Source organism: Macaca thibetana, chromosome 18 (genome assembly GCF_024542745.1).
Source record: "Macaca thibetana thibetana isolate TM-01 chromosome 18, ASM2454274v1, whole genome shotgun sequence".
NCBI lineage: Eukaryota > Metazoa > Chordata > Mammalia > Primates > Cercopithecidae > Macaca > Macaca thibetana.
Window position 1 is genome coordinate 16,577,072 of NC_065595.1, and position 27,096 is coordinate 16,604,167.

Here is a 27,096-nt window from a genome sequence, read left to right on the forward strand (position 1 = left end):
CCCCAAGCCAGAAACTGACATCTGCATCACTCCCATGGAAGTGGAAGATGTCAACTAGCTGGTGTGACAAACTAGTGCTAAGTGAAAACTTACTATAACCTATGTGGCCTTCTCTATATGTCCCTGGTTTTGATGGACAACCATTAAAATATCGATGGGGAGTATTTTCAACCATGTGAAAGAGGACGTCAGGGTCTTAGCAACTGTAAGCAGAAGGCTGGAGATAAGCAACCCCTGAGTCTCTTGAACGAAGATGTATGACTGTGTCCTATATCGGTGTAGAGTGTCTACCACTGAAAGGATGTCTTCTGTCTTTCCCAGTAGAATATAAGGTACAAGGAGGCAAAAGTGTGAGCTAGAGTCCAAGTGGCCTTGAAATCCATCTGATGGGTTTGTATTAATACAAAGACACTATTCCTAAGATCTTGGAAATTCACAATGATTCTGTTTCCCAAGATCTTAGAAATAACTATTTAAATCAGTGGGAATTATGTGATTACTCGGTTACCTTATTATGGGAAGCAACAGTCATCCCTAAACCACACTGGCTGGAACGTCTCAAGCTGTGATCTCACAATGCCCTGGGTACCACAGTTTGGATTAAAATTTTCCTCGACCATATTTAAATAACAGCATTTCCCCGAATCACAGAAATGAAATGTTAATAAATACAATTATTTCATTGAAAGAATGTCTTAAACCTTTGGCATTTGTTGCAAGTTATCTATATTAGGACTAGGTGCAAGATGATATTTAATTTAGGAGAACGGAAAAAGAAGTAACAAATATTTGTTGAATATTGACTATTGCCAGGCACTAAACTGGGTATTTTATTAGTTCATGTCACTTAACCCTCAGTAGGAGACGGAATATTATCTCAGTTTTACAGATTAGGAAATGGAAGCTCAGAGAGGTGAAGTGACTTGCTGAGGTCTCTGAACTCTAAATAGGGTAACTCAAACCTGTATCTTTCCTACTCTTAAATCTTTACTGCCTCAAAAACTATTTGCCTGTATTTACATCCAAAGAACAACGCTATTTGAGTTTGATAGTAAAAATTGCTCGGCGGTCCATCCCTGAATGTTTGAGAAACACAGACGTGGTCCAGGTCTTTGACATTTCTTGTCCCTCCCTGTGAAGTTGGAACAAATTAGTAATCCAAATGTTGACTACCATTTGAGAAAGGCCACAGCAACTCAAGCTTAATAGTCTCAGGATCTATAAAGAAAGAGAAAATTAATGACCCAAGGAAACTCTTCATCCATTTTTGTGCATGGATTCATAATTATCGACAATTGCTCATTGAACTCTCTTGAGCATCTGGGGTTTGGCAAACTCCTGCACATTTGAGCAAGCAGGCTACACTCTTTAGGCTACAATGTTGTAATGAAAGATTCAGGTCTATTCGGTCTTGCAGAACTCTATGATTTTAAAGAACTGTTGTTTTTTTCGAGCCATGCAGCATACACTTGAGAATGAATTCTATTTCTTAGAGCAAAAATAATTATGTGGAAGTGCCTGGCACTTAGTAGCTGATCAGTAAGTGTTTATTAAATATGAAACTGAGTTTCTGAATGGTTCAAAGTCGGTCACCTTGGTTAGGTTTTCCCAATTCGTTCTCCCCCTCTCTAACCTTCCCCTCCCATTTAAGGATACAGTTGTAATTACTGCCTTTCTGTGACATACTTCGCTTAATTATGAACTTATCACCTATAAATCCTTGAAGGAGGCCCTGAGTGTGTGAGCACCATGTATTACACCCCCTGTGGGCATCTGATAAGTACTCACGACCTGATTATGTTGTCTAGTACAACTTGCCACCGGGCATTGAGGCAACTCTGAAAGTACGACATCTCTCGAAGGCAGCAGTGGGACAGCCGCCTGACTTTCATCTATTGTTTGATTGATTCTAACAAGTTGTTTAAAGAAGTGTCATTCTAGGACAAGAAGTAGAAGCAAGCCCTGAATCCAACGGAAGGAAGTTCTTCCTCTGCTTCAAAAGCTGAGATATGGAAGTTTAGGGGGAAGGTGGGTCTAGACCTGGGCATCCTGTGGCATTCCTTAGAAAAATGGCTGCAAGTGTGTATACATTAATAAACAAACATCAGCACCAAAATGGCAGTGTAACTGTAGAGAGTCCAGGCCTATGGTGGTGTGGTCTTTTTGTAACTGAGAATACTAATCAAGGCAAATACCATCCTTGTGCCAGTAATACTGGCTTCAGCCTTGGGTCACCAAAGAGCTTTGCTTCGTTGGACAGGGATGCCCTACCACTGAAAAGCAACCTGGCTGGGACATTACATACCCAGGTCACCCAGATCATTTAGCAGCGAATGAAGTCATGTACCTTGTGCCTGTGTTTGAACAGGGACAGTGACCACGGCAATAGAATGAGACCCCTTCACAGACTTAGATAACTTTTTTTCCTCAATATTATAGTATTCTAGCAATTGCAATGATTCCTGGGAGCAAGTGTGCATCCTGTAGGTTTTTTAATTGTCATGGGAAGGAGTTCCTGAAAAAGGGAAGAAAAACGTTACATCACAAGTGAGATGACTAATAAGAGTTCTTTAATATGAACAGAGGGGAAAAAAGGAACCTAATCTTGTGCCCCAATCAATAAACAAAACATTATTTTATTTTATTTTTTAATTGGCATAATTATGTTTCACTGGTTTAAACACCTCTTCCCACCCAAACTATACACACAGGTACACACACACACACACACACACACAGAGCATTCCACCAGTTTATGCAGTAAAGTTATGAAATAATATTCCGATACATAATTTTAAATGAAGTGCTGACATCTGGGCCAGTAGAAAACTGTCAACACATCAAACCTAGCAAATCCAAACTGAATTCAATCTATTTCCTCCAAACTGCTTGTCATCTGTGAAAGCTGTCGAATCAAAATCGAGTCACCTGTACCAATCCCTGACAAAACGTAGCCTGGGAAAGTCATGAAGGGAGGTTCTCACACACATATGCCTGATAACAAGAACTATCACCAAAGACTCTGCAAAACTGCAACTGTGCATACAGGCCATCAAAACCTTAGGAAATACTTCATTGAGGGCATCTGTCCAGCAACCTCCTGACCAACCTTAGACTGATGCCATCCTTGCTATTGATTCTTGGAGCCAAAGATAATGAATTCAAAGCAACTTACATAATCCTCCTTGTTTCGCCTTCAAAAACTTCCCCTTGCCTGAACCTCTTTGAATACACATACGATTTAGTAAGGCACATGTATTCCCACTGCAATGCTACTCCTGAATAAATACTTTTTATTTAGAGAATTTTCCTCTCTGCTTGTTATTTAGTTTGACACAATAGTGTCCAGAAGCAGGATAGAGTGAGCTCACCTCAGATGGATCAATAGTCCCTGGAACTGAGAGTGGTCCCAGCAGAGCTCTTTGCACTATCTACTTCCAGTAGTCGCCTTTTCTACTCTGGTGAATCTCCTCTCTGATTCTTGTACTCCCTCCTTTTGATGAGTTCTTTTGACTTTATTTGGGATCTTCTCTTTTGGTATAAGACTGCCTTAAATGAAGGATCCTGCATCCCTCTTGAGACTATAAAGTGTTTTTTGGCAAGCCCTTTCTGATATAGACGAGTGTCCTTTTGGAGAGTACTCTAGCTTCTACCAAATCTACATTGTTTGTAAGGACCTCATTTTTTTCTGGTGAATTCAGTTTGGGATCTTTTTACATGCCTAATTTAAGGTTTTTTTGTTTGGTCTGCTTGCCTGGTCTAAAATTTTTGTGAGCACTCTTTAATTTCATCTTGGTTTGGCTACACATTTCTGTAAATTATCTGGCTATTTTACTTTTTTCCCCTTACCTCATTTCTGAACATCTCCCAAGACTAAAAATGAACATCCCATATGGTAGGCACAAGATGGCCAAAATCAAAAGACCTAGGGCAGTATCCACCGTCTAAAACATTAGTCCAAACCCCTGACATGGCCTGATAGGATTTATAGACTGTATTTATTTATTTATTTATTTTTGCTCTCAAAGACTAAGAAATGAAATGGGATTCTCAAATCTTGAGGCATGCCAAATTTTCTGTGACTCCAGCCAGCTATCTATTCAAAATTTATGGTCCATTCTTGTATACATTTTTAATCAATGGAAAAATTACACCAAGGATAATTTGTGGCTATTAAACAGATCTTGCAAACTCCCTAAACTTATTTTTCTTAGAAGTTTCCTAGCTAATTCTTGATTACTGTATTAGTACATTTTCATGGTGCTAATAAAGATATATCCAAGACTGGGTAATTTATAAAGAAAAAGAGGTTTAATAAACTTAAAGTTCCAGGTGGCTGGGGAGGCCTCACAATCATGGTGGAAGGCAAGAAGGAGCAAGTCACGTCTCACATGGCAACAGGCAAAGAGAGAGCTTGTGCAGGGAAACTCCCCCTTATAAAACCATCAGATCTTGTGAGCCTTATTCACTATCATGAGAACAGCATGGGAAAGACCTGCCCCCATGATTCAATTATCTCTCACCAGATCCCTCCCACAACACATGGGAATTCAAGATGAGATTCGAGTGGAGACACAGCCAAACCATATCAATTACCTATTGATGTTGATTCTATTTGAGTAATTTTAATTCTACGTTTGTGAATTGCTTTTCTTAAAAACTTTCCCAGTTTGTTAAAGGAGTTCACACAGAATGGGAAACTATGCCCACTCCCTATAATTAATTTAGCAAACCAACTTGCCTGCATTCTTGAGGATGCTACTACAAAGAAAACCACTAAAACCCTTAAACTTCAATTATGACAGATAGAAGCTCCCTGTATAAAAACGAGTATAAAAAAGCAGCTGACTGGAAAAAAAATATTGCCACAAAAGAAAAAGGTCCATGCAATCTTTCTCTCAACTTCCACTTCCCCCACCAGAAGACCATTCTCAATGACAGCCTCTTAAGGAGTCATCCCTTTTAATGTAAATTTGGATTTGACTGTCTAATAATCACTTAGAGTAATGGAACTGTTACTTGAAGGATTGATAGTCTGAAAGGAAAGAACTAGATAAATGTTCTTATAAAAGGCTTCCAGGTCAAACAGGTCAATATCTTGAGCTCAGAGCTATAATATATCTCTGTCCAGCATAAAACTTACTTGGTCTGCCATAAAAAAAGAAAAAACTGTGAATAAACTTTTCTAAAATGCTTCCCTGCCTGCATTGACTAGTCAAGCAAACCAGACCAGCAAACAAAGGAAAATTTGTTACTAAAATGTAAGACCACTTGGAGATGGTCTTGCACAATTCAGCCAATTCTAACTATATTCATATACTCCGTAACAACATTTCAGTCAACAACTGACCACATACAGGACTGAGGTCTCATATGATTGTAATACTGTATTTTTACTGTACCTTTTCTATGCTTAGATATGTTAGATACACAAAAATATGCCATTGTGTTACAGTTGCCTACAATGTTCAGTACAGTTACATGCGGCACAGGTTTGTAGCAAGAGGCAATATGATATGGCTTAGGTGTGTAGTAGGCTATGCCATCTAGGTTCCTGTAAGTACACTCTGTGATGTTCCTACAATGAGGAAGTCATCTAATGACATATTTGTCAGAATGTATCCTCATCATTAAATAACACATGACTGTAAAATGTAAACACTGAAACAATCCCTCAACTCACTTAAAATTGAAAAGAGAGGGGAAAACATGGTAAAATACTTTTTTACACCAAACTGTTTTATCCCAAATGTATTCCATAGTCTTCATAAGATTATCAGGCAAATAAAAATCATAAAGCTAAGCTACCGAACAGGATAGATTTGTCCCATTTTGTCAGAAACACAATTTGGATAAAAATATAAAACAGTTAATGTCATGAGTTTGTTTTACTATATTTTACTGTTTCACGACTAAAATTCTAAAATGAAAGCTAGGGAAGGTGGGCACCATGACTCACATCTGTAATCCCAACTGCTCAGGATGCTGAGGTGGGAGGATCAGTAGAGTCCAGTAATTCAAGGCTGCAGTGAACTGTGATCACACCACTGCACTCCAGCAACAGAGCAAGACCCCATCTCTAAAAATAAGTAAATAAGTATTAGTAAATAAATAAATAAAATTGAAGCTAGGGAATCTGCTTCTGTATTTATGTTGTTTGTATGTTTTCATGTTGTGTGTATATAATACCTTTCAACCAAAATTCATGAAAGAGCTCTAGTTAATTAACTAATTTAAAGGAAAAAAATAAGTGTTTAAATCAAATACATTATCAAAAATATAGCAACTAACTCAAATGTTTTTAAGTTCCCATGATTTTTAAATTATTGATAATATAAAAATAGAAATGTCTTCAGAATTATCAGCATACATTTTGCCTGGGTTTATTGGTCAGACAGGATTATATTTGTCTTACCTGGATGTTTTAAAGTCATGAAAGTATAAATCTAGCTTAAAAATAAAATGATTTGTGTAAGTCTTTGATGAATAAGACTAGTTTAATATTGTTAATTTAATGAAAATAGCTATACCTTCTGAATTATTAGCAAAATACATATTTACTTTAAAGTTCTTACTTGGGCAATAAATGCGTAATATTTACAGGCTATAAAAGCAGTTAACAAAGAAATCACTTGAAATAATGACTAGACCTATTGAATATTGCAGTTTTCATAAGTAATCTAGGTACAATTGTTTAAAAAATAAATAAATTGGGTAAATATAAGTTGGATAAACATTTATAAATGAACTTTTCATGTAATTTGAAATGTTAGAGTAATATTATGCTGAATTAAGTAATAAATTTACTTGTTAAGTGTCTGGGTCATTTCCACTATGAAAACTAAATTGCTGAACACAAGTACAAGTTTGTTCTTGACTTCTTAAATTTTATAGAATAACTAAATATATTTGACTCTATTAATAAAATTGTTAACTATTAAAAATTGTTCTATGAGAAGCTATGTTTCTAAAAATTATAAAATATGTATTTATAAGCTGTTGGTATAAGAGTTCAAAACTGCTCACTTCTAAGGTTTCACTAGAAATTAAGATTACTATGAGTAAAATTCCTAATTAGTGTATATAAATCTGTACACAAAGTATATCAGAAAACTAAGATGTATTTTTGATGGAAAAAATTATAAGAAAGGCATAGAAAATGAGTTCTTTATTGTCTAAGTCGGAGGTCATTTAATGGTTGTTTCAAAATACAGACTTAGAAAGGAAATAGAAACAACATAGAATGAAACCAGTAAGCATGTGAGAAAGAAATTAAAAAGAATTATAGGTATGAAAATACATTTTTGGTAAGGAAGGTTAAAAACCAAAGAACTTTTCAAAATGGGAAGGGGGCCAGGCACAGTAGCTCATGCCTGTAATCCAGCACTTCGGAAGGCCAAGGCTGGTGGATCACCTGAGGTGAGGAGTTCAAGACCAGCCTGGCCAACATGGCAAAACCCTGTCTCTACTAAAAATACAAAAATCAGCTAGGCATGGTGGCACATGCCTATAGTCCCAGCTACTGGGGTGGCTGAGACAGGAGAATCACTTGAACCCAGAAGGCTGAGGGTGCAGTGAGCCAAGATCATGCCACTGCACTCCAGCCTGGGTGACAGAGCAAGACTCCATCTCAAAAAACAAAAATGGAAAGGGAAAAAAAGAAAGTAAATTTTTAGTCCTAAAATAAAATGACTGGTAAAAGGAAGTATAGCACAAAACTACAAAACTAAAGGTCCAAGCATGTTGTAGAAGTTCTGAGCATGTTGTAAATGTTTTATAAATAATAAATTTATAAAAGAAATTTTGGCCAGGCACAGTGGCTCATGCCAGTAATTCCAGCAATTTTAGGAGGCCAAAGCAGGTAGATCACTTGAGGTCAGGAGTTCAAGATCAGCCTGGCCAATGTGGTGAAACCCCATCTCTACGAAAAATCAAAAATAGCCAGGCATGGTGGTGTGCACCTGTAATCCCAGCTACTCAGGAGGCTGAGGCAGGAGAAACTTGAATCCAGGAGGCAGAGGTTGCAGTGAACCGAGATCATGCCACTGCACTCCAGCCTGGGCAACAGAGCAAAACTGTCTCAAAAAAAGACAGACAGAATGAAAGAATGAAAGAATGAAAGAAAGAGAGAGAGAAAGAGAGAGAGAGAGAGAGAGAAAGAAGGAAAGAAAGAAAAAGAAAGAAAAAAAAGAAAAAGAAAGAAAGAAAGAAAAAAAAGAAAGAAAGAAAGAAAGAAAGAAAGAAAGAAAGAAAAAGAAAGAGAAAGAAAGAAAGAAAGAAAGAAAGAAAGAAAGAAAGAAAAAAGAAAGGGAAGGGAGGGAGGGAGGGAGGGGAGGGAGGGAGGGAAGGAAGGAAGGAAGGAAGGAAGGAAGGAAGGAAGGAAGGAAGGAAGGAAGGAAGGAAGGAAGGAAGGGAAAGAAAGAAAGAAAGAAAGAAAAAGAAAGAAAGAAAGAAAGAAAGAAAGGAGGGAGGGAGGGAGGGAGGGAGGGAGGGAGGGAGGGAGGGAGGGAGGGAGGGAGGGAGGAGGAAGAGGAAGGAAGGAAGGAAGGAAGAAAAAGAAAGAAAGAAAGAAAGAAAGAAAGAAAGAAAGAAAGAAGGAAGGAAGGAAGGAAGGAAGGAAGAAAGAAAGAAAGAAAGAAAGAAAGAAAGAAAGAAAGAAAGAAAGAAAGAAAGAAAGAAAGAAAGAAAGAAAGAAAGAAAGAAAGAAAGAAAGAAAGAAAGAAAAAGAAAGAAAGAAAGAAAGAAAGAAAGAGAAAACAAACTTGTGTATAATCAATTTGGCTACAATTAAAAGGGAATTATTTAGAAGTGTTGCCAAAAATCGAGCAATAATATACTAATACAAAACTAGAATATTTTGGTCCCCTATGTTGGAATAACAAAATTTACTTAAAGTGTTGATCTTTTCTAGCAAAAAAAGAGTTTTTCTTTTAATTCTGAATTTTTTCAACCATTTTCTGAACTGCAACTTCTTATTTTACAGTTTTCATTTCTGCCATATTTCTTCCTGAGATCCATGTAATTTCCCCATTTAAAGTTGAGAATGCTGTCTTCTTCACTTAGAATGGCAATTTTATTTCTCAAGGTAGAATTTTCCTCTTGAAGCTTTTCAGATTCAATATCGCGGAAGTTCGACTTCTGCTGTGTCCACAGCTTGTGATTTGCAAGTCATGCATCACTGCCTCCTGCTCTTTCTGTCCTTGAGAAAGTACAGCTTTTTGCTTGGCTGGGACAGTAATTCTCTCCTTCAACCTTCTCATCAGTTCCTATAACATTGTTTTCCATTTATTAATCTGCTGTTGTGACCTGATGCTGAAATGTTTGTCCTGAAGGCTTAGAAAAGCAATATTTTCTTCCAGTATAACTTGATTCTGTACTCTTGGCTTTTCTTGATCTGTCCGAATCGTGCTTGCATCCAGGCAATTTCAGGTGCCTTTAGTTTTTCTAAAAGCCATACATTCCCCTGTTTAAGGTACTGGCTTTTTACTGGTTTATTTCTTCTGTCATATGGTGTACATTCACAACATGGGCACAGGCTCATCCTGTGCTTGACTGAATTCAAGGACAATTTCATCAGGTTTGACTTCCAGATTATCTAAACAAGCTTCCCATAGGCAGAAGCAATCACACCAAAGGAGGTTATCTTTACCTTTTACTAATTGGCCTAGGAAACAAATATTTTGTCATTTCTTGTGCTTCACGTTGTCTTCATTAGTTTAGTAAAAAATACTTAGGAAAACTGAACTTTGAAAGGGTTAAGGATTTTTCTTCTTACAACCATGTGACTGTCTATATTTGCTTCTAAAGTCTTTTGAATATCACTTTGTTTAAATGAATGACTATTATTTCTCAGTGACATGTTATCCCATTTTGATAAAGTGTTTTGATAAAGTGTTCCAGAGGACCCTGGAACATCTCAAAGTTTTATGAAAATGACATATTAAACTAAATCAGGATTAATTAATATGTTGAATTATATGAGAAACATTATCAAATCATATCTGATGCTAGATTTTTATCTCAGTTACATTTATGACTATGTTATTGATATGAATGTTCTAAAGTGATACAAAATTCCTTAAAAGCTAATATGTCATCAGTTATAATTCTGGCTATCTTGTTGTATGCCACCAAAAAAAAAAAACAAATTTTCTTATGAATTTCCAGATTTTTAACCATGGTTATTCTAAGTTTGTCATCCACAGTTACTGTTTTGATTCTTCTCTAAAGGCAGCTGCCATCAGATTCATGGCAAAGATTCTAACCAGTACTCTTGAATGCAGATTTCTAATAATGTTTAGATGATGGACTAAATAAGAAGTTCCCTTAACTTTAAAGGAGAAACTGTTGAATCTGTGAAACTGCTAATCAAGATCAAGCAAAACAAAAAATTAATTACAAGAAATGGAATAACTGATAAAGATTATGTTTTACGGCTTTTATTTGAAAACTATTGGTTCTTTAACGTTTTGTTTCCCAGATTTAAAGAAATTTTCTCTTTATCATTTTTCTCTTTATCTACAGCTTGCAATTTGGTAAAATATACTCTTGTAAACAAAAGTAGAAACATTTACTTTTCTTTTGCTGATTGATCCCTCCAAAATTTGGAAACTATTTGTGAATATTCTTATTTTTCTAGCAATAAGAATCTGCTCTTTTTATAACAGGATACTATTGCAAGTATTGGTTATATTACCAAGGTTTTGAGTTAGATTTTAGTTCTAAGTTGTTTATATGTCCTGCAGACAAAGTCTGAAGTATGACTTGGTTTGGCTTTCTAGCCTCAAGAGGTTTTTAAATCTAAAATTACCACATGGTCAGTCATTGTTCTTGTCACACTATGTAAATGATCAGGTAAAATTTGGTGAAAACAAAAATTATTTTAAAAACAAATTAGTCTTACTTTGTATATCTCTGATAAAAATCAGGATTATTATAGAGACAAAAACTATGTTTCTCTATAGCTATAATACACTTTTCATTAGATTATAGCCCTATACATTGTTTTTGAGTTCTGGTTATCTACCTGTAGACTGAACTAGGTTCTGAATTACCTTACTTTCCTCCAATATCTAACTACAATGCTCCAACCAAGAACAATAACTGTTCTGTTCCTGAAGCCCTACAGCTGAAACTAAATGAATTTTAAGGGACAAGTCTCATGCCTGATATATGGGTCACACCAAAAGTTCACTAAACCACCTAATTCCATTACTGGAGGTGTTCAGACTCCAAACCAGGACGAGGGATAGGTAGGTGACCGCTGTGGACAGCTTTTCTCATAGTGACAGAACAAAACTCCCATCATAATGAGATTCTTGCCCCTCTTCATTTTCCCTTGCTTGTGCCTACCTTTTTCTTCGACAAGATAATAGTAAGTACAATTCTAGCTTTGAGATGATAGCCAAGACCTACAGAATAGACAAAAACTGAACTTGACAATGGACTCCAGGTAGACTTAGTCAAGAGCCACTCCTTCCAAACCTCCCTTGTTGCTCAAATGTTGCTAAAAGGATTTTGACCCGGACTCCTAGTCACCAGTCACTTCTCTCCAACAGGGGATCAGATTAGCAACCTGGGACACGTCCACACCGATATTGAGGGATAACCAAACCTTATCAAGATGACTGATCGCTGACGCTTTCAAAGAAAAATCTTGATCAAAAGGGGGAGATGTGAACATTGTCAGAATCAAATGGAGTCATTTACGTCAAGCCCTGACAAAATGGAGCCAGAGAAGGCAAGATGGGATTTTTTTTCATATGCATATGCCCGATAACCAGAACTATCATAAAAGACTCTGCAAAAGTCATAACTTTGCACAAAGGGCAGCACAACCTCACACAAAAAAATTCCTTATACAAGGACATCTGTCCACCAACTGCCTGTTTAACATTGGACTGATGCCACCCTTGTTATTGATTCTTGCAGCCAAGGATAATTAATTCAAAACAACTTATGTAATCCTCCTTATTTTACCTTTAAAAATTTCTCCTTGCCTCTACCTCTTTGAATACACACATAGTTAGTTTACTATGATACACATATTCCCATTGCAATGCTACTCCCAATAAATATCATTTTCTTTTAGAGAGTTTCCCTGTGTGTTACTTAGTTTGACACCTTCTATTTGTCTTGTAGAATGGCTTCACCATCTGTTTATTCACTTCAGCTTAAAATGTTAGTTGTTGATTTCTCCTGTTTTACCCACCCCTACCCTCAATTGGGCTTCAAGGTGTTTAGCTTCTACCTATCAAACTTCTCCACATTTTCTCCTCTGTGGTCTGGTTTTTCTACCACTGCCCTGGTTTATGCCTTCATTACTTTTATTCTGTATCAGAGTCAACCGCCTCTGATCAACTTTTCTTTCTCCCACTGAGTCCCTCTATTTCATTCAATCTGTCTCCCCCTTGCAAAAGGACACCTGCTCACTCCCTAGCCAGCATGAAGGACAATCTCCTGAGGGTGGATGTCCAGCCTTTCCACACCCTGCATCTGTGACTCATTCTCCACTTTTCCCAAACACATGCATTTCAGTCACACAGCCTCTTCTAGGCTCCCAAACACACCTGGCCCTTTCACTGTTCTTGCTTTTCTTTTTCTAGAAATAGCTTCCACCCCACCCTTATCCTGCCTGAGAAATCATCATCATCCTGCCCAACAGGCTGGGCAGAAGCATGGCTCCTGCCACCATTGTCCTATCCCGGTAACGCTTGTTCTCTGCGTACTCCACAATTAAGGGATTTCCAAGCCTGCACTGGGTGTGAGGCCGCGCCCTGCTTATAGGGAGTAGGCCCCACCAAAAGGAAAAGGTTACTCATGGAACCCGTCTCTGAGGAAGAGCAAGAGCCTCACACTTGAAAACAGAGCTGAGGGTGAAGGCATTGGTTTGGACTACAGAAGGTTCCCAGGGGCGAAGGGACAGATCCCTGATGAGCACGTTTCACACGGGGTACCTGTTGTAGAGATAGGGAGCTAAGAAGCAGGCACCGAGATAGGGCATCCATGACAATAAGCCAGCCCCATGGGGTGAGTTTCCCACCACGGGATCCTTGGAAACTGCCTCAGAATCACCGTGATGCTTATTTCAAAATATTCATTCTTAGGCCTACCTTAGATAATAAGTCAGAACCTATGGAGACGGGACCTTGGAATCTGCATTTTAACAAAATTCTCAGGAGATGCTGAGACATATGAAACTTTTAGGACTCCTACGATGAGGGATGAGGCATCTCGTGACAAGAAGAAACACAAAGCAAAGTCACCAACTCCCAGCCTTCGGGCTGGATTCCACCCAGAAGACCTAGTTCCCTAACATGAAAGAGGCTCATGATTTTCATCAGTTAATCGCAATAATGCACCAAATGGTACTGGAATCTAGGAAACCAAGCTAGGAGGGCAGTCCACTGGTATGTCAGACTGAAAGGGACAGAAGGGGTGGAGTTGAGGCAGAAGCAAAGAACAATTAGCAAACGTTCAAGAAACAAAGTGAGGATCAAAGTACCAGTCCCTACCTTACGGGGTTTTTGTGCTACACATAAACGTGGTTGTGTATATCAAGCATCTAGCACATGGCTGGTACAGAGTAGATCCACAACAGATCTCAACTGCCCTGGGATTCATCCCACGGATTTTTCCTTTTATATGCACCTTGCGGAGCCATTGTTGAAGGTTTTAAGGAAGCTAAACTAGAATGGGCCCTGTCTCCCAGCCCCACACACCTGGTGCTCACAGAGCCACGTCAGCAAAGTCGGGGCTGAGTCCCCGGGTCTCACCTGTGGACGGATGCTCATGCAGGTAGGAGCGCTCTTGGGCAGTGCCTTGTTTGTTCCTACTCATCCAGACCCAGTACCACCAGCCTCTATGAGCTATGTATTTCAGTGTTCACACCCTGAACTGTGGGTGGTAAATCATAGTCACACAGGGTGCAACACGAGTTCTAGAAAGACTGAAAGTAAAGTTTCAATTAAGTAAGATGAATAGATTCTAGAGATCTGCTATACAACACTGTACCTATAGCTGATAATGATATATTGAAATATATATGATATAATGATAATTGAAAATTAGGAAGTTACACCTCACATTAAGCATTCTTACCATAAACAAATTTTTTAAGCTCGGGGAGGTAGCCTAGAATGACACGTTAAGGAATGTTGCAGAGCGTCTTGGCGGCAGGAAGAAGAAAGCTCCTCAACAACGTCCCCACAGTGGCCGGGGGCAGGAGGTCTAAGGCAGGGCGGGAGCTCACAGATCTTAAAGAAAAGCTGTAGCAACTGACAGTTCCAGGCCCTGGGCAGCACTGTTATAATGTGACGGACAGCGCCACCTAGTGGAAGAGAAAATGAACAGGAAGTGACCGATTCTCTTAATGGTTGATAATAACATTGCGTTTGAGTTGGAACGCACCTTAACAGTTAATATTTTACAGAGGAGACATAGAGTCTAAGTCTGATTTCCCCACAGGTTAAGCCAGTTCTCAAGTGACAGAGCTTTTTCTTTCTCAGCCCTGACATTCACCCAGACACAGAAGCAAACTATGGTGTCAGGATCGACACAACAACCAGAAACAACCTCACACCTGGCAAAACTAACACCTCGCCTGGGGCCAATGGAGATGAAGGAAACCTGAAAAGCTCCTTTCTGGAGAGCATTTTTACTATCCCGCTCTGGTACATAGAGAGCGCGACCATATAATGAGTCTTCCACACCAGGACAATTCTGGAAGTGAAAAGGGCATCAAAAATAGTTACAGAGATAGAGATAGAGATAAAGCTACATAGATAGATGAAATCTTAATTGACAACTGGTTTTATTTTACTGGTGGACCTTTAAAATCATTCTATACAAAAAAAAAAAAAATTGTTTTCAAAAATAAAAATCTCTCTCTTCTTTTTTTTTTTTCTTTTTTTTTTAAGAGTCTCACTGTGTTGCCCAGGCTGGAGTGCAGTGGTGCAATCTACGCTCACTTCAACCTTCACCTCCTGGGTTAAGCGGCCTCCCAAGTAGCTGGGGTTACGGGTGTGCGCCACAATGCCTGGCTACTTTTTGTATTTTTAGTAGAGACGCGGTTTCTCCATGTTGGCCAGGGTGGTCTCAGACTCCTGACCTCAGGTTATCTGCCCACCTCGGCCTCCCAAAGTGCTGGGATTACAGGCGTGAGCCACCACGTCTGGCCCTAATAAAATTCTCTTTTAAAATAGCATGTGTCTGGCCAGGCGCGCTGGTTCACGCCTGTAATCCCAGCACTTTGGGAGCCTGAGGCAGGTGGATCACCTGAGGTCAGCAGTTCGAGACCAGCCTGGCCAACATGGTAAAATCCTGTCTCTACTGAAAATACAAAAATTAGCCGGGCATGGTGGCGGGCGCCTGTAATCCCAGCTACTAGGCAGGCTGAGACAGGAGAATCGTCTGAACACGGGAGAAGACGGTTGCAGTGAGCCAAGATTGCCCACCGCACTCCAGCCCCATCTCAAAAAATAATAATAATAAATTAATTTAAAACAAAATAAAATAGCATGTATCTGTACACACTAAGCAAAATGTGAAAAAAACTTTTTAAGTTTGTTCTCAGTGTTAAAAGAACACAAACACAAACAAAATCATTATTCTTGTATAATCTCAGGTATGTTAGAAACCCTCCTCTCTAAAGCTGTTACTACTATTTTTCCAAAGAATTTGGTTTTTCAATGGGCTGTATTATTTTTAGTTCCTTCATAAAATTGCCAGAAATCTTCTTCAAACTGCATTTTATGATTAATGAAATTGTTGTTAGAAGATAGTCTTTCTGTAGATGCTGAAATACCTGCTAAGCTCAGAGCAAATTCTACATGGGGGACATTGCTGGTTGAAACTTTTCCGTAATTCAATTCTTAAATAATCCAGCTCCAATATTGTGACAGCCACAGTTTCTTTGCCTCTATTCAGAGAAAATGTTTTCGACAAGCCAGAACTTGTCAAATAAGTTATCTATTTATGATTATTCTGAACATTTCACCAAGTTTGGAAAGTACAAAATTGAGGACCGTGGTTTCATTCTGTACTGGTAAAAAAAATATGAAGTTGTTTAATTAAAAGTACAAATCCTATCAAAACATCCTTCCCAGGAGTTGAAATATTCCAAGATGCAATTATAGAATTTCAAAATTGAACATCACACACATTCGAACTCTTGTTCTTAAATTTGTTCAGCTCCCTCTTTCTTTTTTTGGTAATTAATTTATATGGCATCATGTCCGCAGACTTTGTTTTTGATACTTTTAATTAGCTAAAAGCAGCAAAAGCTGAGGTTTTCTTATGCTCTGTTTTATAAATGCTTTGTGTAGACACTTCTAACTGATTTTGCAGAGGAAATGCAATGAAAAGGTAAACGATTTGTTTACTGAAAGCAACAACAAAACTTTAATACTAAGATGGGACATGACTTGATTCATAATATAGTTTTTCAAAGATTCCAACACTTCTAAAATCCAACTGATGAAGACTTCACAAAAAACCTGTAATTATTCTGTACATAATTTAAAAATTTGTACAGAGGACACTAGAGATTGGTAAGGGATGGAGGGGAGATAGAGATTTATTTAAAAATACAAAATTGCCGGGCGCGGTGGCTCAAGCCTGTAATCCCAGCACTTTGGGAGGCCAAGGTGGGTGGACCACGAGGTCAGGAGATCGAGACCATCCTGGCAAACATGGTGAAACCCTGTCTCTACTAAAAATACAAAACACTAGCCGGGCGCGGTGGCGGGTGCCTGTAGTCCCAGCTACTCGGAGGCTGAGGCGGGAGAATGGCGTGAACCCGGGAGGCGGAGCTTGCAGTGAGCCAAGATCACGCCACTGCACTCCAGCCTGGGCAACAGAGCAAGACTCCGTCTCAAAAAGAAAAAAAAAAAAATTACAGTGTTCTATAGCACTGTGGGATGACTTTAGTTAATAATAATATATAGCTTCCAATAACTAGGTGTATATTGAATGTTCCCAACACAAAGAAATGATAAATATTTGAGATGGTGGATACGCTAATTACCCTGATCTGATTACTATACGTAATATGTATCAAAACATTGCTCTATAACCCATAAATATATACAATTGCTATATGTCAATGTAAAAAATTAAAGGAAAAACAATTTTTAAAATAAATAAATGTTTGTAAATTTTTACAACTGTAACTTCTGTTTTTGTAAAATAACAGTGTATTTGGACACAATTATGAATTTTATGAGCCCTACAACCAATTCCAAGTCTATTGCTGATTTATGGGATTTTTTTTAATTTAGAAAAGAAAATGTCTTCATTATAACAGTGACATTATTTTCCTTTTGTAGAGAAACAAATGATGAAAAATAAATGCATATTTTTTAAAAGTTGACAAAAGCACTGACATTACCAAAATTTCTATTTATGTTATCACTACACAAATAAGTATTATTTTCAGTTATGAACCTTTAAGTGAATTTACAATTAAATTCATAATATTGTCAGATGTTTCTCATTTAATAAACAAATATTCCAAAAGTTTTGTGAGTCCCACAAAAGAAAATTGGAACCATTACTTAAATTAACATAAATAATGTTCTATTGGCAACAGCTCATGACACTGACATAAAACTGACATCATTTAACTGTTGGGGGCATTCCTTTTCTGACGGAACTCACACATCTATAGCTATTGCTTCACCTGTCCGGTGTAAACTTGGAATTGGAATGAATTAATTAATTTGGACAATAGTCACATGATCTGAATGAACTATCACACTTCCCAGAGGGCTGCATGGAAGGCCTTTGCAGCCAGATGTGCTAAATTGTAACATTTGGAGGAGACCCTGGTGCTTCTCCAGCAGGTTAGCATTTCTGGTTTTCATGTGGTCAGTGATGGCAGTGCAGCCTGTGGTTAATGGGAAATTTTAATCCAAGTTACATCATCAACAGGAAAAAAGCAAATTCAGCACCCCTGGTTTTTCATTAAATATGCTCTTTCTTTCTTTCTTTCTTTCTTTCTTTCTTTCTTTCTTTCTTTCTTTCTTTAGCTCAATGTTGTCAACAGGGTTTACTGCAAAATTAAAAGTTGTTACCAAATAAATAAGTAGCTGCAGATATACCCCCATGCACTAACTGATAAAACTGCAAGTGCCTTCAGACTATTCTGCATATGCTCACAGAACCCCTCAGCCTGCATTACCCAGTATTTCACAAACATGCAAGCTCTAATTTCAGACATTTCTTATTGACTTCACCACCTGGCAGCCCTGGAGCTTTGTGAACCTCAAAGACCAAGGCCTGGGTCTTTGAGGCAGCAGCCTCATGGAGCAACAGCAGCCAATATTTCTCCCACACTCAGAGATCCTAAGTCAGTGTTTAGATGTACTTTATTTTACTATCTTACATAGTATCTTGAACAAATGGTATTAGTTTTATTGTATCTGGAAAGGCTCCAAGAAAATAAATAATGAATCAATCGATCAAACAATCAAACAGTGTTCTTTTTTTTTTTTTTTTTTTTTTTTTTTATCATGGCTCATCTTTTAGGTTTGACCCCATGTTTAAATGAAAATTCTGTTTCACACTGTTAGAGAAGACAATGGCAAAGCTAGAAGTACAAGTTGTGAGGAGGGGTTTAGTGAACTCACCCAGGATTGTCTTAAATATTAGGCAAATGTTAAATATACTTCACTTAAAATTATTTTAAATCTGGGATAAATGCTAATAAGACCTTCTGAAAACAGGTGTAACATGAGTACTGTCTCTATGTTTGTAAAGAGCAATCTCCAATCCCTTCCCAAATTACCTCCACACCGCCATTTGCATGCCAAGAGCTCAAATGAATCTCAGCTGCAGCAGGGAAGGGCCTGACTGAGCTTTGGACAAGGGGCTCTCCTCCCCTATGGAGGAAGATTGAAGTGGCCTCATTCTTCCCCTTCCTTTACAGAGAAGAGGGTTAAGCTATAGGCTACTCGCTAAAGGTTACTTACATAAACTTAAACTAGCAGGAAACTGAGGCGTACAAAGGTAAGAGGAAGCAAATCAAATTTTTCTTGAGTTTCAGAGTGGGCTTCCTTTATGTTGGCTTTCTTTAATCTTTGGAGATGACTTTTCACCTCACAGGTGGGTGCCTTGGGTAACTGATTTGCAGGATTTGTTCTCTCTTTTTTTTTTGTTCCCTTGTCATAGCTTTACTCGTCAGGAATTTGCAATTGAAATGGGCTGAATTCCTTCTGTGGATAATATTAACATGCTAATAGAGCAAGAAAACCCTGCAGACCTGCCTCCGAAATCATTCTTGCTCAGGTCAGGAAAAAGCAATAGGAACTTTGCAGTCTGTAAGGGAGCTGGGTTTTCTGTAACACTGGGCTCTTGGCTCTCTGAATCACTACCTTCTTAAACTCGTCCCGTCTCTCTGTGGCTCCTCTTCCTTGGCAGGCCACCCATCCTGGCTTCCCTGGGTTCTGCTCTCAGCCCCACTCTCTTCTCCTGATGCTCTCTCCCAGCCCTGGTTTTGGGCCCCACCAAAAGCCGATTCATCTCTCACCTCTAGAAACATCTAGAAACGTCTAGAAACGCCTTTCCTGTCTCTTGCTGAATGTCCCATTGGCATCTCAAAATCAACATAGCTAAAACTAAAAACTAAAAGCATGTTAAAAATGAAAACAAACAAAAAACCCTACTCCCCATCCTGCACTTTTTTTTTCTGTTAGAAAAAATGCAACCCCACCTTTCTTGGGACAAAAATTTCATAGAAGACAAAAATGGCAACAGACCTCTAGATAAAAGCATTAGCTGAGTTCCAGTCAGAATACTGCATTCCCTTAATGCTCAATTTAAAATGAAACCTAAAGCAACAGAATACATTGAGTACAATGTTTCTTACGAGAAGTCATTAGCAGATCTACACCGTTAAAATATTAGCAAGAAGGTGGGTTTCCATTGAACTACTTAGTATGTTTCTATAGTACAGCCAAAAGAGATGCACATACATCGATGGCTATCATCAAAATGTTAATATGAACACACCTGCATACTTCTCTCCCTTTATCCTTCCTTCTGCCCCTCTGCTGCCAACCTGGTAAACAAGTTGTAATATACACTGCTCAGAGGTAGTTTAACAATTCCATGTCCAAGATGCATCTTTTCTGTCAATTATAACAAAAAAATAGTTACAAACCAGCTAATTCGCTAACTCTTTTTATTCTACATTTTCAACTCAGGACACCTATGAAACTTAGATGTTGCAAAATAGTAAACTTTGTCCATAATAAACACAGGCACTTTTCTAAAAATGCTCATAGAGACCTATGGTTATCATCTGAAACCATCTTCTAGATATGGAGATGCCAGCAGAGAGCCCTGCCCTTCAAGACGGAGGTCCTGTACATCTTATGCATTAAGCTGCATAAGCCTGGAAACTAAGAACCATCACAATCCCCCTGTGGTCCTTCACTCACACATCCCTACCCAATAAATCACCATACCCATTTGCATCTACATTGGTAAATGGTTCTTCAGAGCACATATCCTGATCTCCCCTCTCCGTCCCCACCACCACTGCTGAATCTGGTGCCTCACACACTCCCACCTGGGCTACTTCAACTCCCTCCTCACCTGTCTCCATTCTTTCAGGCTTCACCAGCCACTGGCCAGGTACACCTTTCAAAAATGCAAATCTGAGCTCTCCTCTGCCCTCCTTTCAACTACTGAGACTCTAAGGAGGCTCCACGTCTGCGTCAGTCTGTGGATTCTGAAACTTGGCTATCGTGAGATAAATATAGAAATGGAGATTATGAATATAGAAACTGTTAGGAAAATTTCACCAAGTAATTTTATGTACTTCGAAACTAATCATGAAAAGCTAGGGCTTCTGTTTTGGGTGTCTTCATTTTTTTTATTTTACTTTCCTTGGAACTCATGTTTATTTTGTTTTACTTACGTATTGGTCTATGATAAATTGGTGATATAAAGGGGGGAAACTGCTCCTTCACCATAGGTAGTTTGAGAGGCACTTCCGTGAATTGTCTTCCTCCTCCTGATCCTCCTTGAGATGAATTTCAGCCTCCTAGAGTGTTGAGCGTCATGCACAGCCCTGCCGACACTCACCACCCACCGCGACCCCACAGCCACTTCCTTTCTCCTGAGTCCTTCCTGTGCGTGGGCCGCCACTCCCCTGCCTTTCTTTTCCTAATTAATTCCTGCTGGTCCTTTCAGACTCAGCTCAGACTGAGCCGGGAGTCCTCCCTCGTGCTCCAGCGCCCCCCAGTGACCCATCACAGCTCTGCTCGCGGCTCACTTTCTCTTACATGGCGATGACCTCTGTGTCTTATTCCTACCTCTTCTCCCACACTTTGGCCAACAAATTTTTATCCAAAGAATGAATGAAAAGATGAGTAATGAGACTGATGAAAATTTCCTTGTTAACCTTGTGGACAAGAGGGAGACAGCAAATGAGAGTCTAGTTAGGTCGTTTCAGACAGCTGTCTATTGGATGCTCAATACAATGTTATTAAATGAAAAAAATAAATTTATGACTGGGAATGATGTGCCTAAAATTATTGAATACAGAGTACAAATCTTCTTTAATGCTTACTATACCTCCATTATGGGTGCCTGTGATGAATTTTGGTAACAAAGAGAACGACACCCAAATGGTCTCCTGTTCACCAGCTCAGGCAGGCGACTCTCAGGCCAGCGGCATTGCAATGACACCTGCCCAACGATGAGAAAACCTGTTCTCTATGTGGAAAGCCGTTGACCTAATTACCCAATCCGCGGAGTTCCTGCTTTTCCCTAAGTCAGCAAGAAGAATTAAGGGCAAGAGAAAACAGCTCATCCTAACTTCCCAGGACCTCCCTCTAGTGGCTAAATTTAGCAATCGACACCAGCTCTTGACAAAGGAAAGAAGACCTGTCTGAGTGCTGTGCACAAGTTCCCATCTCCCCAGTACCCAGGCTTTGGTTCTTAGGCATCCAGCTCCCTTTATCCAGGCGTCCTCCCTAAGGAAAGATGGAACTAGAGACGACAATGACTCCTTTTGGACCTCAGGTTGACTCCAGTCAGATCTCAGCATGTCATCACGACTATCAGACTGCTCCTTGCAATAAATCACCTGATACCAGTGCCCCTCACTCGTGCTCTCCCCCAGGGTAGGTCCATCCTCCTAAGCTGGGCCTACTTCTCATCAGCTTATTTGCTCCTAAAATCTATAGACTTCTAATTGCCCTAATTTTTACAGAGGATCATTATCTTAGCAAGGTAGTATATTGAATTGATGATGATAATGATGTCAGTAATGGTAATGATAGCAGTACTGAAGATGTAATGATGCTCTTTTTCTTCTGCAAATTTTTCTGAGTACTGAACAGGGCCACTGCTAGCCTATACCATATCTTTTTGTGAATGCAAAAGAGGTGACCCTTTCTCAGGCAGACGCAGCCCCACATCCCGGAGCCCTGCTCTGCAAGTGGACAACAAGCTTGACTTCAGCCCCCTCTCACCATCTCTGTAGGATGTCCTTGTGCAGGGATCAACCTACGCACCTGTATGCAATGGTGCTCATATGGGGAACAGCCTGAATAAATAGTAAAAGACTAAGCAGCCTGCAAGAACGAGACAGGTCTGTGTTTATATTTGGGCAGGGAAAAAACAGCTATATCGTGTGGAAGAGAAGTTGGTTGTATTGCCTTGACATTTCCTACCTCCCTCAGTAACTTCCTGGGATTGCTGGAAAGAAAAAGTCATTTCACCACTAATGTGTGGTCCTGGAATTGATAGAACAAGTGAGTCAAAGACTCCTACCAAAGTTGGGGGGCCCCATAGCAATCATGCCTCTTCACCTCTGGGAGGCCAATCTTTGTTCCTAGTGTTAGATAGGAGCATCAGACCCTTGACCATGCTTTTAGGGACGGAAATGGTAGCTGTCTTCACATAGATGGATGAGTGAGGGCTGGCTCAGGATGGACTATTTGTTTGGGCCCTGTGAACTATTAGCTTCAAGAGGAATCTCAGAAATCACTGAGATAAAGACCCTCCCTCCCTCATATACAGGGAGAACCTGGGACACTGATAGGAGTGGCTTGGTTGCTGGAATCCAGGGCTTCCTGCCACACCAGGGTTCTTTCCACAGCACCCACATGGCAAACGGAAAAATCTTGATTTTTCTTACTAAGTGTATTTCCCAGGTAAGTTGACTTTTCCCAAAATTCACTCTACGAAACAATTGTCCTCCGAGATGCAGGGTGACTACCAGGTTTAGAGGTCATGTAAATGGTTTAGAGGTCATATAAATTTAAGAAACCAGACATTGCACCCTCCTCCAGAGATTCAGAAAACATGTCAACTTCTTTTTTTTTTTTTTTTTTTTTTTTTGAGACAGAGTCTTGCTCTGTTGCCCAGGCTGCAGTGCAATGGTGCTATCTCCGCTCACTGCAACCTCTGCCTCCCTAGTTCAATTGATTCTCCTGCCTCAGCCTCCCAGCTAATTTTTTTTTTTATTTTTAGTAGAGAAGGGGTTTCACCATATTGGCCAGGCTGGACTCAAACTCCTGACCTCAGGTGACCCACTTGCCTTGGCCTCCCAAAGTGCTGGGATTACAGGCGTGAACCACTGCGCCCAGCCACATCAACTTCTTGAAAGCTTGAAGAGTACTGCAGAACCTGTATAATTTTGTTCAAAACAGCTTTTTCGAGATTTTTCAACCATGGACTCCAATTTCATAGCAGCTTCTCATACCCTACACAACTACTGTTCCTCCAGACACACTTTCAGAAACATAAGACGATCTTGTTTTACGTCATCAGAGAAGCCCTCATTAGATGCAAGGGGCAACCAACACAAACACATAGATCACCTGCCCATTCAAACTCTATTTTCCATCCGTTGAAAATATGCCTCGGTATTTATTTTACTATGTGATAGATCCTGTCCCAGGGAGAAGTGCAAAGCAGCCTGTGATAGAGACAGGGAGGGCTGTCATTTCAGGCCACATGGAACTGACAAAACTCCTCAAATGCAGTCAGAAGTTCCAGGGACACGTCTGTATCTATCTCATCTCTAATGGAGAATAATGCCATTTCCTTTGTCTGTTTCAGGACTTGGGAAAGGAATAGTCAACTGCTGTTAGTGAAACAGTTTGATCTATTTTTTCAAAAAGCTTTCACAAACTCAAGCAGCTGTTATTGTCTGGGCAGAGGATGGTGACAAGGACAAAAGAACAGGGAAACGCCCACCGCCTAAATCTTCCATGACTGTAGGGTGGGGTTGAGGGTAAGAATGTTGTGCTAGTGGTTTCTAGTCCAACAGCTAAAACTTAGAAGGGAAGTCTTTTTTATCTGGTATAAATCACCAATGCCATACAGTTGACCGAATAGGACTCCTGAGAAAGAAACAGAATTTTCCAAAAATTACATTTAACCAGACATATTTGAAAAGTAAATATTTATGGAATGTTTACTTATTATGTAAACATTTAACTTTTATTTTTATCTACATTCATTTGTCTTCTATTCAACATAACATTTCATTTTTAACATGGAGGAAAATCTGCCCTTGAAGCTTTTTGTTTTGTTTTTTCCTGAGTCATTAATTTATTGATGCAAAGCAGCCCACAATAAAGAGACTAAAGGGACTTCAGGTCCCTTTGGTTTTTTTATTTGTAAAAATGTGTGGCCACATGTGAAATTTTATTCCATGTGTATAATGTGTAGTGATCAAGTCAGAGTATGTGGATGTCCACCACCCAAGTGCAACATATTTTTGTTAAGTACAGTCACCCTACTCCAAAATCAAACATTGAATCTATTCCTCCTATCTCAGTATATATTTGTACTCTTTAAGCCACTTTTCTTCATCTTCCTTCCCACCCCCAGCTCATCCCTGCCACTCTCTGTTCTCTATCTTTCCACACTCTACCTCCATGTGATCAAATTTTGTAGCTCTCACATATAAGCGAGAACATTTGATATTTGTATTTTTATGTGGGTTATTTCACCTAAGATAATTAATCTGTCTTATTTTACTTCAGATAATGACCTTCAGTTCCACCCATGTTGCTGCAAATGACATGATTTAATTCTTTTTTATGGTCAAATACAAGTAAATGTAATATAATCAGATCATAGTGATTGAAAGTATAGACTGTGGAGTCAGAGAGCTCGGGTTTAAGTCCTAACCATACAACTCAGTAGCCATTTGTGCTCAGCAAGCTTTTTTGTGTCATATGTCTGGACTTTAGCACCTTTCAACTCAAATGGTGCCCCCACAGGGTTGCTGTGGAAGCTGAATTATAACGTATGTCATGCCTAGCAAAGTGCCCGGCTCATAATAATTACTCCAAGAATGGCAGTGGTGATGGTAGGAGTCATAGTTGGAAAAAGTAACCACTCATAATTATTATACAATCATAATGAAAGAGAGAGAGGCACTGGGGAAACCACTTTGGAAAACTGTTTGACATTCTCTACCAAAGCTAACTATTTGCAAATAAATGTCACCAATCCCATTCTTAGGTAAGTGTGTACATGTACATACGTGTGCTACATTTTATATACATATATGTAACATCAGGAATGCACACGTTTCACCAAAAAACATGTACTAGAATATTCATAATAGTACTATTTGTAACAGCCCAAACCTGGAAATACTCAAATGTCCATCAAGAGTAGAATGAATAAATTGTGATATATTCACAACATATCAATCACAAAGATTTTAGAAATCTTAAAGAGATAGTGGCTCATGCCTGTAATCCCAGCACTTTGGGAAGCCAAGGCAGGCAGATCACCTGAGGTCGGGAGTTCTAGACCAGCCTGGCCGACATGGTAAAACCCCATCTCTACTAAAAATACAAAAATTAGCCAGGCAGGGTGCCACATGCCTGTAGTCCCAGCTACTCTGGAGGCTGAGGCATGAGAATCACTTGAACCCAAGAGGGAGGGAAGTTGTAGTGAGCCAAGACTGCACCACTGCACTCCAGCATGGGCAACAGAGAGAGACTTTGCCTCAAAAATAATAATAATAATAATTATAGGTGATTAAGTATAGAAATGTCCATGGTAATATTATTTATAACAGAAAAACTAGAAACTAACTGAATATTCATCAGTAAGGAAATAATTAAATATATGTTTTCATAGTAATAATGTTCACAAATCCAAGCCCTGCTATTTACCCATTCGGATGCATTATCCAATTCTTCTGAGCCCATATTTCCTCATAAAATAGACTGGCATAGCCCCTAACTCCAGGGTCACTGTGAGAATAAGCAAAGGCAGTAATTGGGCCCCTTACTGGTGGACTGTCTCTGACTCTAGGGATGTTTTAGTTGACAAGGAAAGGACTGCCAGGATAAGACAAATAAATAGAGAAGGTCTGGAAGAGAGGAATTCTTTCAGGTCCATTCAGTGACCGCCTGTCAGGTATTGCTGTCAGTTGGAAGAGGGCATGGAGCACAGAGGTTAGGAAGTCCAGCTCTGGAGTCAGTCTTCATGAGTTCAAATATGCATTAGCTCTGTGACCTTGAGTTGGTTGTCTATCCATTCTCTGTCTCAGTCTCAACGTCCTCATTTATAAGATGGGATCATGGTTTCCTCCTGAAAGGTTTGTGGAAAGGACAAAATGAGATAATATACCTGTGACCAGTTTGCTAGTGAGCTGGGCTGGGCAGGGTGCTTGCAGAATGCACTGAATTCTTCCTTTCCAAACCGACCCTCTTGCATCTTCCTCCTCATCATAGACAAAAACCCCTAGACTATCCACTAGATGACAGTCCCGCAGTTGTGACAATGAAAATGTCCCCTAGGGGGCAGAGTTTCCCCTGGTTGAAAAAATCACTGACTTAGACTGTCCCAGGTAAGATGACCAAAATTTTCAGTGTTTTCCAAATTCCAAGAGACGCTTTAAGCTCCCTGCATTCTTGGTTTAAAGAGGCACTAATCTCTCCCCTCCTCTAAAAACTCACTAATGTTTTTCACAGTCATCTCACATTTTCTCTTTCATAGCCTGGATAAAAGGGATGATGAACTAAGAGGGCAAAATCTGGCTTTGACCACCCCCAGCAATCCTGCACAAATAATCTTTTAAGGCTGTGGGGGCATTTGTCAGCTTTT

General features: G+C 39.3%; 1 long non-coding RNA gene across 1 annotated transcript in view; it reads left to right on the forward strand.

Annotated features, from left to right (window-relative positions):
• The window catches only part of LOC126941481 (uncharacterized), a 242,837-nt gene that overhangs the window by 37,455 nt on the left and 178,286 nt on the right, over positions 1-27,096 (forward strand). The gene's annotated exons all lie outside the window — the stretch shown is intronic.